This window comes from Ambystoma mexicanum, chromosome 13 (genome assembly GCF_040938575.1).
Source record: "Ambystoma mexicanum isolate Mex_15411 chromosome 13, UKY_AmexF1_1, whole genome shotgun sequence".
NCBI classification, from domain to species: domain Eukaryota; kingdom Metazoa; phylum Chordata; class Amphibia; order Caudata; family Ambystomatidae; genus Ambystoma; species Ambystoma mexicanum.
This window is the reverse complement of record NC_090938.1, coordinates 231,713,171-231,725,281: the sequence shown is the minus strand read 5'-3', so window position 1 is coordinate 231,725,281 and position 12,111 is coordinate 231,713,171. Positions and strand designations below refer to the sequence as shown.

At 47.8% G+C, this 12,111-nt stretch overlaps 1 protein-coding gene across 1 annotated transcript in view; it reads right to left on the bottom strand.

Annotated features, from left to right (window-relative positions):
- Positions 1 to 12,111, bottom strand: part of KLHL12 (kelch like family member 12) — a 1,608,338-nt gene that overhangs the window by 1,174,420 nt on the left and 421,807 nt on the right. The gene's annotated exons all lie outside the window — the stretch shown is intronic.

The window sequence follows — 12,111 nt, the reverse complement described above, 5'->3', positions numbered from 1 at the left end:
CTAGTACCTCCTTCCAATTTGCCTCTGTGAAGGGTTCCCCCAAATCTTCCTCCCATTTGCCCTTTATCGCCAATGGGGAGGGGGGCCAACTAGACAGTAGAAATGTGTATATCTGTGATATAGTTTGCCCTCCCTCCGATATGTCATACAGAGTGTCCACTATGTAATGCTTCTCTTGTAGCTCACTGGGAGCGGGCCACCTACGTACACTCTCCCTTTTAATCGCACCATGCATTAGATATGGGCCTATACGCAACCCTGTATGTTCCGTCAGCTCTTTAAAGGGTATGAAAAAGGCATTGTGCAATAAATACCCCACAGTAGCCACCCCATGGGGTTCCCAGTTTGCCCGTATTCTCTGTGCTGTGGGTGCTACAACAGAAACCATGGGAATTTGCACGGAGAACAGGTCATCAAGTCCTATCATTGCAAGTGTCTTCTCCCACATGCGCACCCCCAAGGACACAAGGTGCGACCATTGGACTTTCTAATCCACATCAGTTCCTTCAGGTAGTTTTGGGCCCCGATGGGCTGCAACATTAATGTATCCGGGGTTGGGTCATCTGCGAGCCAGTCCACTACAAACTGCAACTGTCCAGCTATGTAATATAGTTCAAAATTTGAGTTCTAATGCCTCCTTCCTCGTACGGCATGTGCAGTGTAGTAAGCGCTATCCAGCTCCTCCCGTTTGCCCACTGAAAGCCCCTGCAAATGCTGTCCAGTGTCTTAAACATTTTTAAGGGTATATCGAACAGGACATTTACAAAGAGTTTAGGTAGTACCACCATTTACAGCAGGGATGCCCTTTTGCAGCTTGGCCCAGAACTACATTGAGCCTTTGATGCTCTTTAGAGCCTGCAACGTATTGTGTGTATGTTCTTTCGATGGGTCGTGGTATATATTGACCCCCAAGTATCTAAATGTGGATGTATTCCACTGCAGGGCGAGAACCGGCAGCTCCCTTTGTACTGTTCTGTGCAGTCCTGCCAAAGGGAATAGGGCTAATTTGTCTATACTGGTCATGATAACTGATAATTCTGCAAAAGCCGCCAGGGCTTTTAATATCAGCTCTAGGTTGTGTTCGGGATTCTGGATGTATAGTAAAGTGTTGTTGGCATACAATATCATCAAATGCCTGTTCCCAACTATCTCTATGCCTGCCTCAATGTATTCTGTCCTTAAATACTGTGCTATTGGTTCCATGGCAAGTATGTATAGTAACAGGGATAACAGGCAGCCCTGCCTTGTTCCTTTTTCCAGTTCCCATGCCTCAGAAATATATTGGCCTGTTTTCACCCTTGCCATCGGCCTTGTATACACCAGCTGGACCCATTTGATATACGACTGCCCGAAGCCAAACCTACGCAGAGTTGCCCAGAGCCAGTCCCATCTCACAGAGTCTAACGCTTTCACTGCGTCCAATGTAGCAATGGCGCACGGAGCGCCCCGTGATTCCGTGCAGGTCTATCACATGGTGTAGCCTTCTCAGGTTCCAGGTCATGCTGCAGTCGGGCTGGATGTACCAGAGTGTGTATAACGGGATTTAGCATTGAGAGGGGCCTATATGAGCTGCATTATGTTGGGGTCTTATGGGGCTTAAGAAGTGGTATAATGATCGATTCCCTCAAACTTAGGGTAAGGATGCATGCCTCAAGAGTCTGAAGATGTTGAGCAAATTTGGGGCCAACTCCTGAACATATTCTTTATAGAATTTGCTAGGCAGACCGTCTGATCCAGGAGTTTTCCCATTGGCAATACTGCGATCATGCATTGTATGTCTTCCAGGGTGAGCGGTTCCTCAAGGCAGTCTCTTGCTTCCTGACTGAGCCTAGGGAGCACTATCTCCCCTAACACTTCTACTAAGTGAGCCTCTGGTGTCTCCGGCCCCTTCCGGTAAAGATCTTTGTAAAACGCTTGAAAGGCGTCCCTAACCTCAGTTTGGGTATAACATAAATCCCTGCTACTCATGCGTATCATGTGGATAGGGCCCGGTTTCTCCTCCTCTTTATATTGTCATGCTAACATAGGACCAGGTTTATCCCCCTCTTTGTGCTGCCTCTCAATGTATTTTGCGTAGTTATGCCTACCCAGCCTCTGCCAGCACTCCACGCATGTCTGTGTAAGCTACATGACCCCAGCCTTCTCGCCTGGTACCTGTGCTTTGGACTGCTCCAGTTTCCTCTGCCGTTCCTCCGCCGAGGACAGTTCTTTATTGATGGTTGCTTGAGCACTACATGACCCAGCAATAGCTGCTCCCCTAGTCACCACCTTTAGCGCTTCCCAAAAGGTTCCCATACTGGATACACTCCCCACATTATGTGATACAGTCTACTATTCTATTCTTCAAGCAATACCGGAATGGGTAATCTTTCAGGGATTCACTTCTAAGTATCCATGTACGGATCGGGGCTTTCGGGGGTACAACTTACCATTGCAGACTGAGCGGAGCATGGTCCGATAGGACCCTTCCTTTATACTGTCCAGACGTGATGAAGTGCGCCATCTCTTGTCCCACAAAAAAATGATCTATTTGTTTGTGCACTGTATGAAGTGCTGAGTAGTGCAAATAATATCTAGTATCCGGATGTAGCATTCTCCAAGCGTCCACTAAAGCAAATGAGTCTAGGAGGGTCTGTAATGTCCTGGCTGGCAGAGCAGGTTTAATGTATTTGGTGTCTGATCTGTCTGCAATTAAAATCGCCCACCATATGATGTTACCATCCCTATAAGGGCCCAGCCAGTGGTATAGTGACCGAAAGAACACGGACGGAGCATGATTGGGGGCCTATGTACTAACCAAGCAAATGTCCCTATGTTCGAGGAGGCCCTGTTCCATCACCATTCTTCCCTCGTTATCGGTTTTAATTTGGTAACCTCAAAGGGTATCGTGGGTGCTATCCAAATCAGAACACCACGGGCCTAAGCAGAATATGGAAACCCAAATACACGCCCCCTCCATTAATTTGCTAACTATGCTTGTTTTTCTGCCATAAGGCGAGTTTTTTGCAAGAAGGCTATGTCCACCTTGCACCTTGTGAGATAAGAATACATTCTTTTCCTCTTGACATAGGCGTTTAACCCCCTTACGTTCCATGTGAATACATTTACAGTTCCAGCCATTCACTCCTGTCACTGTCCAATAGTCTATCTACGCTTACTTCCAGCGCAGCAAAGGGTTCTCCCTGTCCCTCATACAGTGATCCAGTCCAACTTACAATGCTACTATTCCTATTGTGTAAAAATGCTGGCAAGGTCCCTCTTCCCCCTCCTTCCCAACACCCCCATCAAGCGCCATTTCTTTTGCCCAGGTGTGTCCGCTTCTCGCCTTCGCTCCTGGTAAACATACCTGGGGCAAGTGCACAGCAGGTGGGCACCGTAAACGGGTGCCCTCAAAAAGAAAATCTAGCAGGGTGCAGCTGCGTTTTCGGTCTCTTGTACTGGGTTGTAAAACCTTGACCGGCGATAATCCCCGCCATGCAATAGACGTTTAAGTAACCCAACCCACACAGAGGAAAACTGTTCCCCCACCCCTGTAAAAGGTACGGATATCAGGGAGGTGCCCATAGGATTGTTGAGCTGTCCGAGGGCCCATCAAAGCTGCAGGTCCTGCCAAAGGATCTTTAGGTGTTCTTAGTCTCTGGTTGTTTGTGTTGGGTTTTCTCTGTGCCTCCATAGGGTGCCGGTCCTATCTGCTTCACCTTCACCACCAAGGTTGATATTCTTCCTGCCCATCCATGCCTGGGGCATCTAAGAACCAAGACTTGTTTTTGTGTATGCCCTTAAGTAGCATGTATTTCATACCAGCCCTCCGGAGACTGGCTTTGGCCGCCGAGAATTGTGCCCAGCTTTTCTGCACCTGGAACATGTAATCCGGGTAAACTGCAAGTTTCGCCGAAGCACTCTTCAGTTCTCCTCCCTGTCTGGAGTACACCAGTATGTTCTCTCTGTCCTTGTAATTCAGGACGTTAGCGATGATCGGTATGGGGGAGTGGCGGCCAGGGGAGGAAGCCTTGTTAGTGCCCGGTGTGCCCTCTCTATCGTGAAGCCCTGTGTCAGATTCCCAGGCCCAATTTCCTGGAGTAGCATATTTTCAATATATGCTGTAGGGCCTGTGCCTTCCTGTCATAAATCACCCAAGTATCTTATGAAAAAGGATACAGGTATAACCATAAAGGATACACTTGGTAGGGCTCTTCCGGATTCCTTGATGAGGTAAACGGCTTGACCGTAGTGAAGTCAACAATAGACCTTCGAAATGATACAACTCTCCGACTAATAAAACAGGCAGAGAGAGGGATCACTGGAAAGTGCTTGGAAGAATCAAGTCAGCCTAGGATAAAATATAATGAGGAAGTGTCCCAACATAAACTAATCACTAATAGCACAGCAATAGCAACTAAGACAACACTAAGCTCTAGATTCGGATAACTGGGGCTCTGCCAACAAGTCTCTGTAGTAATCCAAATAAGGAAACAACAACAAAAGGAAGGAAGGTTAGTAAGGGAAAACTTATCCCGAACGGCACGAGACTCTCGCTAGATACCGGGTTGGTGCACCACAGGAAAGCGTCCAAAGTACTGTGCACAATCACCTTCTAATAACAGTGTCGGCAGTACTTCCTTTCCCACGTAGAACAGAAATAAGGAGTAGAAATTCACCTGTTATCTCCTCACAGGTGCCAGAGTTTAAATCAAAAGCGTAACACAACTTGCGTGTGGAATTACACGTGCAATGGTACACACAGCCAGGAACAGCATGTTAGAAATACAGGAACGCGTGTGTTTTTATACGCAACCAAAGTACACGCAGCCAGGACAGCCGCAGAGTTCAGGAACCCGCGTTTGAAGAGTTCAGAAAACCGCATGAGGTTTTACACGTGACCAGAGTACATGCAGACGGAACTGCTGAACTCGCGTGTGCAGGAAAAAACGTCCGTTGGTCTTCTAGTAGACGGCTGCTGACAGTAGCGTGTAGAGAGATGCACGCAAACAGGGTTTTGCGTGGGGAAGCAACACGCACAAGGAAAGCCAAAGAAGTTGCTGAAGAGATGCAAAGACGCAGATCAAAGCTTCAGCTACGGAACGCCATGGTGGTTCAATCAGAGCAGCGAGCGACGTCTCCACGCTGCTTATGAACGTAATGCCGTAACACACGTGACAAATCCTAACCACGTGAATTCAACGACGTGAGTAATGCAAACGTCGTTTTCCAGGCAAGATATCAAACAATCTCCATTTAGAATAGAAAGTCTTAGCAGTTCTATGGGCATAACCAGTTCTGTGTAAAGACAATGTTCCAGGAACCGAGATAAGTTGCCTGCCATGCATGACACTTCCACGCCTTCCCGCAAGCCTACTATACAAATGTTATTCCTCTGGGCATGACCCTCCACTTTTTCGACCCTGTTTTTAAGCAAGCCAAACTTCTTGTCATGATGCCTACCACCGGGCATCCGGATCGTGTCCATCAGCCCCAGGAGCAGGCATCCAGATACTCATTAAAACCCCCAACAGCCCTGGCTGGGGGCTGTTTGGATTCAGTCCTGGCGGCCTAGGCGCCAGGCTCATCATAGAAAACAGTCCTGGCGCCATAGACGGCCAGGACTGAAACCAAACAGCCCCCAGCCGGGGCTGTTGGGGTTTTAATGAGTATCTGGATGCCTGCTTCTGGGGCTGATGGACACAATCCGGATGCCCGGGGGTAGGCATCATGACAAGAGGTTTGGCTTGAGTTTAAATCAAAAGCGTAGCACAACTTGCGTGTGGATTTACATGTGCAATGGTACACACAGCCAGAAACAGCATGTTAGAAATCCAGGAACGCGCGTGTGTTTTTATACGCAACCAAAGTACACGCAGCCAGGACAGCCACATGTTCAGAGTTCAGGAACCCACGTGTGTTTTTACATGCAACAAAATTACACGCAGCCAGGAACGCCGCGTTTGAAGAGTTCAGAAAACCGCATGAGGTTTTACACGCCCTAGGCGCCAGGCTCATAAACTTTACTTACCTTATGCAGACCATGCTGCAAATGAGTCCAAGCCAACGTGAGGCCTGGATGGGACTATTTTATTACAGGGACTATTTTTCAATTGGGTGTGGTTCTGGGGAACTTCTTACCTGGGACTACTTTGCAGGCTATTTAAACCACACCCGAACAGCAGCCCATGCTTCGCGTTATTCTGCATCCGGCAGCGTGACACTCATTGTGTCTGCAAGTCAGCATCCAGTCTTCTGCCACGCCCGACTCGAATCCGGAGCTCCTAGACAGAAGGAAAAGAAAGGAGAAGAGGTTAGATCACGGACATTATTTGATTCCTTACCCGATTCCGGACCCAGCACATCTCCGAGCCTGGAAAGGACATTATTTCAGCACGCGTCGCTTCGCCAGCAGCAGCGCAGCGTTATACTCACCAGTCCACCGCATCTTTCGAATCGGCGCTGCCTCCATCATTTTCTTCGTCGAAATCCAGCACCTGGGGGGGAAAAACAAAAGGAATAACAAGGTGAGCCGAGAAAACCGACAAAGACAATCTCTTTGCCACCATAGGCTTACCTGCTTTACCACCGGAGGTATTATTCTTTAATTCGCCGCATCTTCCTATGCCGCACCTAAAAAGGGAGAGAAAACAGCAAGTTAAACTCATGCAACCTTTACCGGACAGTGTTTGATAATACAGACTCTTACCTGAACGCCATCAGCTGCCTCCAGGCAATATTCTTTTGGACCCAGCTGCAACCTAACAAGGGAATGGTACAAGGGAATATTGAACTCTTTGAACTTTATAGACACTGGAGTTAATATTCCTCCGGAACTCCTCCAGTACCTTCAACGCAGTGAAGTAACTGGTATCTACGCGCCCCTGCATGCCAAGCAGGATGGAGAGCTCATCATTTAAAAACATAAGGTGAGATTACCAAAAGGGGATATCGGAGATGATTAGTGGGAGAACGAGAACTGTTGGGGGGCCATCACTAAAGTCCACGGGTGGCTAAATCCCTTTCTCCACTTGCAGGAGAATACTTCTATGAGTCCAGCAGACAAGATTAGGCGGGCCAGTCCAGACTATCATCTCTTCACTACGCATCACGTTGGTGGAGACCGCAGCTGTCCAGGTCCGATCGACGCCCCTGTGGGAACCAGGTGAGCGTAACACTTCTGCTGTATGACGTAAATATCTGCTGAAGTCTACCCGAAGCCCTCTCGCATTTTCTTTTAATTGGGTCTCCAGAGTGTTCGTATGCGCTGCCAAGCCCCGTACATCCTGGCGTAGTAGGCCAACGTCCATTTGCACTGTTTCGAACTGTGTCCCCAGGGAGGTCTTCAAATCTGCAATTGCCTGCATCACTTGGTTATGCAATTCCATGGTGTCTCCCCCTTTCACTTGCACCGATTCCATGCCTTTCCCTGGGGCCTGTTGTGGGGTCCTGGCAAAGCAATCCATCGTCGGTTGGTCTGCTTTCTTTTTGGCTTGCTTGGGAGGCATCCAGTCTGCGTAACCCGCTGGCAGTTAGCCGCAGATAACTCCAACCAAGCACACCCCCAAGTTGGTCTGAAGTGTAGTCCAAGGAATGCTGCTCGAGGCTATCCGGGTGCGCTGGCTACATGTATATGGTTCCCTGGTGGGAGCAGCTGCAGTGTTCCAAGGGCGGTTATTGTCCATCACGCCCAGATGCCCTTTGACCTTGTGCTGGTACCGTGGTCTCACACCTAACGACAGGCCTGCCGGCAGAGTGTCATCAAAGCTGCACCACTTAGGCCGTTATTTGGCGGTTGCCTGCAAAAGTTCCCCTGTATGCTGCTGGAGTTTACAGAAATGGGCCCTTGCAATCTTTGGAATTCCCAACTACTGGCAGATCCAACTTCCCCCAGTAACCCCCAGAAATGTGTGTCTCTTCTCAGCCTCTTTCACCTCCACTACTTTGGCTTTTACTGGGCTCATGATGGCTTTCTTGGCTGAAACTGCTGTGGGATTTCTTTTTAAAAATAATTTGTAATGTAAATTTACCAGGCTCTTGGCGTCTGCAGGTTTCTTTCTTGCTCTTCCCTACGCTTTCTGCTTGCCCTACATCTGCTTCTTGTTGGGCTTTAAGGAACAAGAGGCTCTGGTGCTCTTGAGCTGGGCTAGGGAAGGGCAGTGCACTGCAGGGCTCCTTCAGCTTCACTGGATTCTGCTGGAGATTCTAGAAATGGAGCCCCTCAATCTTCGGAATTCTCATTTACCGGCAGATACATCTTTCCCCAGTTTCCCCAGGAATGTGTTAGTTTCCATGGTGCGTCTCTTCTCAGCCGCTTGCGCCTCCACTACTTTGGCTTTTGCAGGGCTCCTGGTGCCCATCTTGGCTGAACTGGTTGTGGGCTTTCTACTGTTTTTTTTGTTAAATTAGTTTTTAGTAGACATTTTCAGGCTCTTGGCGTCTGCAGGTTTCTTTCTTGCTCTTCCCCACCGCTTCCTGCTTGTCCTGCGTCTGCTTCTTGTTGGACTTTAAGGAACCAGTGGCTACGGTGCTCTCGGCTGGGATAGGGCTCCTCTTCCCCCCCTGGATCTTGAGGGCAACCTTGACTCTGCTGCTGTTCTCGTCCCCGGTATGTCCCCTGGTGCGCAGAGCCTTCTTGACTGCAGACGGGGAGACTCCCTTCCTCCCAGTGGAGGCTGCCGCGCGCCTAATGGCGAGTTTGGGGTCGTTGGTCCCAGCGAGCTGTTTGGCTTGGCAGCGCCGACTGCCCGCCTGTGCCAGGTGCCCGTGTCCGGGGCCCTGACCTAAAGCAATGTTCCCAGTTACACACTGTGTGGCCCGGGTCTGCCTGTGTGTGTATTGTACACCTGCTGGTGCCGTGGAGCAGGCTTCGTGGATGGGGGACCACCTCATCCCCCTCTTATTTTGTCACCTACTCTGTGACTCACCTCGCTGCTCCCCGGGTCCTGGCTTGCTGGTCCGTGGGCTTCACTTCTTCTCTGTGGGCGTCCCGCTGCAGGTACCCACGGCGCCCGCAATATGCCTGCTCCTCCGCCCCGGTTATTTGGGTTCCTTTCGTGTCCCGACCTCTTCTCCGCCGTCACGGTCTGCACCTGGCTTTGGTCACCATCTTAGAATTCAGAGACCAGCCACTGCGCTACTGCTCCACCTCGCCCAAGCTACTAACATCAGCTCTGCTCTCCTTTACTGCGGCTGAGCGCTGCAGGTGGATTCATTCTCCGTTCCTTCTGTTGTCAAGGCAAATTATGATTATTAGGCTTACATAATTTTCGGATCATGCAGAATGGCGGGAGCAGCCCTTGTAGCCGACCTACTCCATGGGTGCAAGCCTCGCCACCCTCCCTTACATCAACGCTTATGTCCAAAATGTATTGTTTTTTCATGAGGGATCAATTGAAATCTCCATTATCAATGTTTGTATTAAAATCCTTTATAATTCGTATCCTCTACATATGTTTCAGTTACTGTGACAAACTTAATATACTTTTCAAATCCTATAGCGCAAAGTCTCTTCCCTTTTTTTCTTTATTTGACTACAAGAAAGGTTCAAATGGTTTCCAGAGGAGTGAGCATGCTGCTTTGTATTAAAATGTGCAAGTGTTAGTCATCCGATGGGAATGGACAAAAAGCACCAACTCTTGGTATCAAGAGGCTGCTTAACACATTTTTTAGTAATGGCTTAAGAATTTGAACTCCGGATTTAGAAGCAGAAGAGCTTTTTTCAAAAAATGTTAACAGAAGAAATACAAAAGATAAAATTCAACCTTTGCTGAAAAACAGATTGGAAACATTGGAAATACTGTTTAAAAAAGAACTCTCAAAGTGGTGGCAAATTAAGACCATGAAAACATATTTAGAGGTGGATAGAATGCTAAGAGGCTTATGCATTTGCATATTCCCATCTTAAAAAGATAGAATAGCATTAAACGACTGGACTATTACTAATATCTATGTGAAATAAATGAACAGGATCATACATGAATCGGAAAAAATACATTAAAAAATAATGAGTGAAATCGGTGACATCAAAAAAAGAGATTGAACTAATAAATCTTGCGGAAGATACTTGAAAGAATTATCTAATATTGGATGATATTTTGGCAAGAATATTGATTTTTTTCTTCTGAATTATAAATCAATAAACAAGGTTTATTGGAGATGAAAATTATTACAAAATGGGTGAAGTTTCACATTTAAAAAAAAAAGTGACATTAAAGAAACTAGGACTATTTTAAATAAGACGACATCCCCACCCTGAAGAAAAAAGTGACTTTACGGTCACCAACATCACCCGAAATTGAATCCACAAGTGAAAGCCAACCCATGTGAGATCACCAAAGACTTATTCAAAGACATCGCAAAAAAAATACAAAGCTGCCATCTTCAATGCCAAATCTGAGTCATACAACCGTTGAAAATCAGACTAAGTCCCACTCAAGAGAACTCTTCTCCATCTTTAAAGAGCTTACAGTGCCTCCCACTTCTACTGACGAGATCGCCAAGGCCGGAGCTTGGTGCAACAGTATCCAAGCTGCCATGCTCAACAAAATTGAGCACCTACAAAACAAAATCCTTGACCACTACCATACCCTACCAAAACAGTCAGCACTCACATTCTCAATCCTCTAGCAAAACCATTAACATCCCTAAATTTGCCTTCAACGAAGTCTCAGAACTTGAAGTCCTGGACATTCTGAAACATCTGAAACCATCGACCAGCAAAGGCGATACATGCCCTCCAAAGTTGATCAAGGACTGCCATGAACCACTTGCCCCACTCATTACTGCATTCATTAATGCTTCATTCAAGGCCTGCTCCGTCCCAGACAGTCTCAAAGAAGCTTGGGTGCGCCCACTTCTAAAAAAGCCCACTCTCGATCCCATGCTGCCCAACAAATACAGACCTATAACGACAGTCCCTTTCCTTCTCATAATTCTAGATAAAGTGGCACAAAGCCAAATCCAACTATACCTTGAAACAAACTCCATCCTAGGGACCAGACAGTCAGGTTTCCGCAAAGGCCACGGAACAGAGACTGCTCTTCTGGACCTTAAAAAACAAATAACTAAGATACTGGACACAGGTAAACCTGCCCTTCTACTTCTCCTTGACCTCTCAGCGGAGTTCGACCTAGTGGAACACAAGACCCTCACTTCACATCTCTCCCACTCTGCACATTTCTCAGACCAAGCCACCTCCTGGATAACATCCTTCCTAGAAGGGAGGGCCATGAAAGTCTTTTCAAACACTTCCAACGCAACACCATCCATAATACACTGCGGTGTCCCACAAAGCTCTTGTACAGCACCTACGCTCTACATCCTATTTACAAATCCCCTTTTTGATAAATTGCATGCACTTGGGATCACCTACACTAACTACGTAGACGACACCCAAGTGCTCCTCCCACTAACTGGCTCATACCACACAGACGTCCTGGCTCTAAAACATATATATGCCACCATTCAAGCCTGGATGACCACTAAGGGCCTATGTCTTAACGGGGATAAGACTGAAATCCTGATCCTCGGCCAAAAGTCCACACTCGCCAGACTGGATAGTCTCTATGCCAATTTTTGCTGCACTCCAGTGGAGAAATCTGGGAATATCTGGATGATCAGCGCTTCTAGTCTAAGTTCGCCCTTTTCTCGTGCAAGTCGAAGTATTTGGTCCCTGTCTCTATAGCTTAAGATTTTCGCTATGATTGGCCTCGGACTATCTCCAGGTTTAGGGCGTGGGGCTAGCGCCTGGTGGGCGCGTTCAACTGTAAAGACGGGGGATAGATCGGTGTCGCCCAAGAGGTCCTTGAGTAGGTTTTCAGTTGCCAGTTCAAGCCGGCCTTTGAGCGTGTTCTCCGGGACCCCGATGATACGTATCTTATTCCTCTGATCTTGACTCCAAATCGTCACATTTGGCTTTGATTGATTTCATGTCACGGACTAGGGTGGAAACGGTGTCCTGCAGTGCTGTAATACCGTCCTCATTGGCGCTAATCCTAGTTTCCACCTCTGTGATCCTGGAGCTCTGCCGGTCCAGCTTGTATCTGAGTGATGCCACATCGGCGTTCATGTCGTCCAACTTTTCATGAAAGGAGGCAAAGTTCTTAGCCATGGGCTCCATCATGGTGGCTA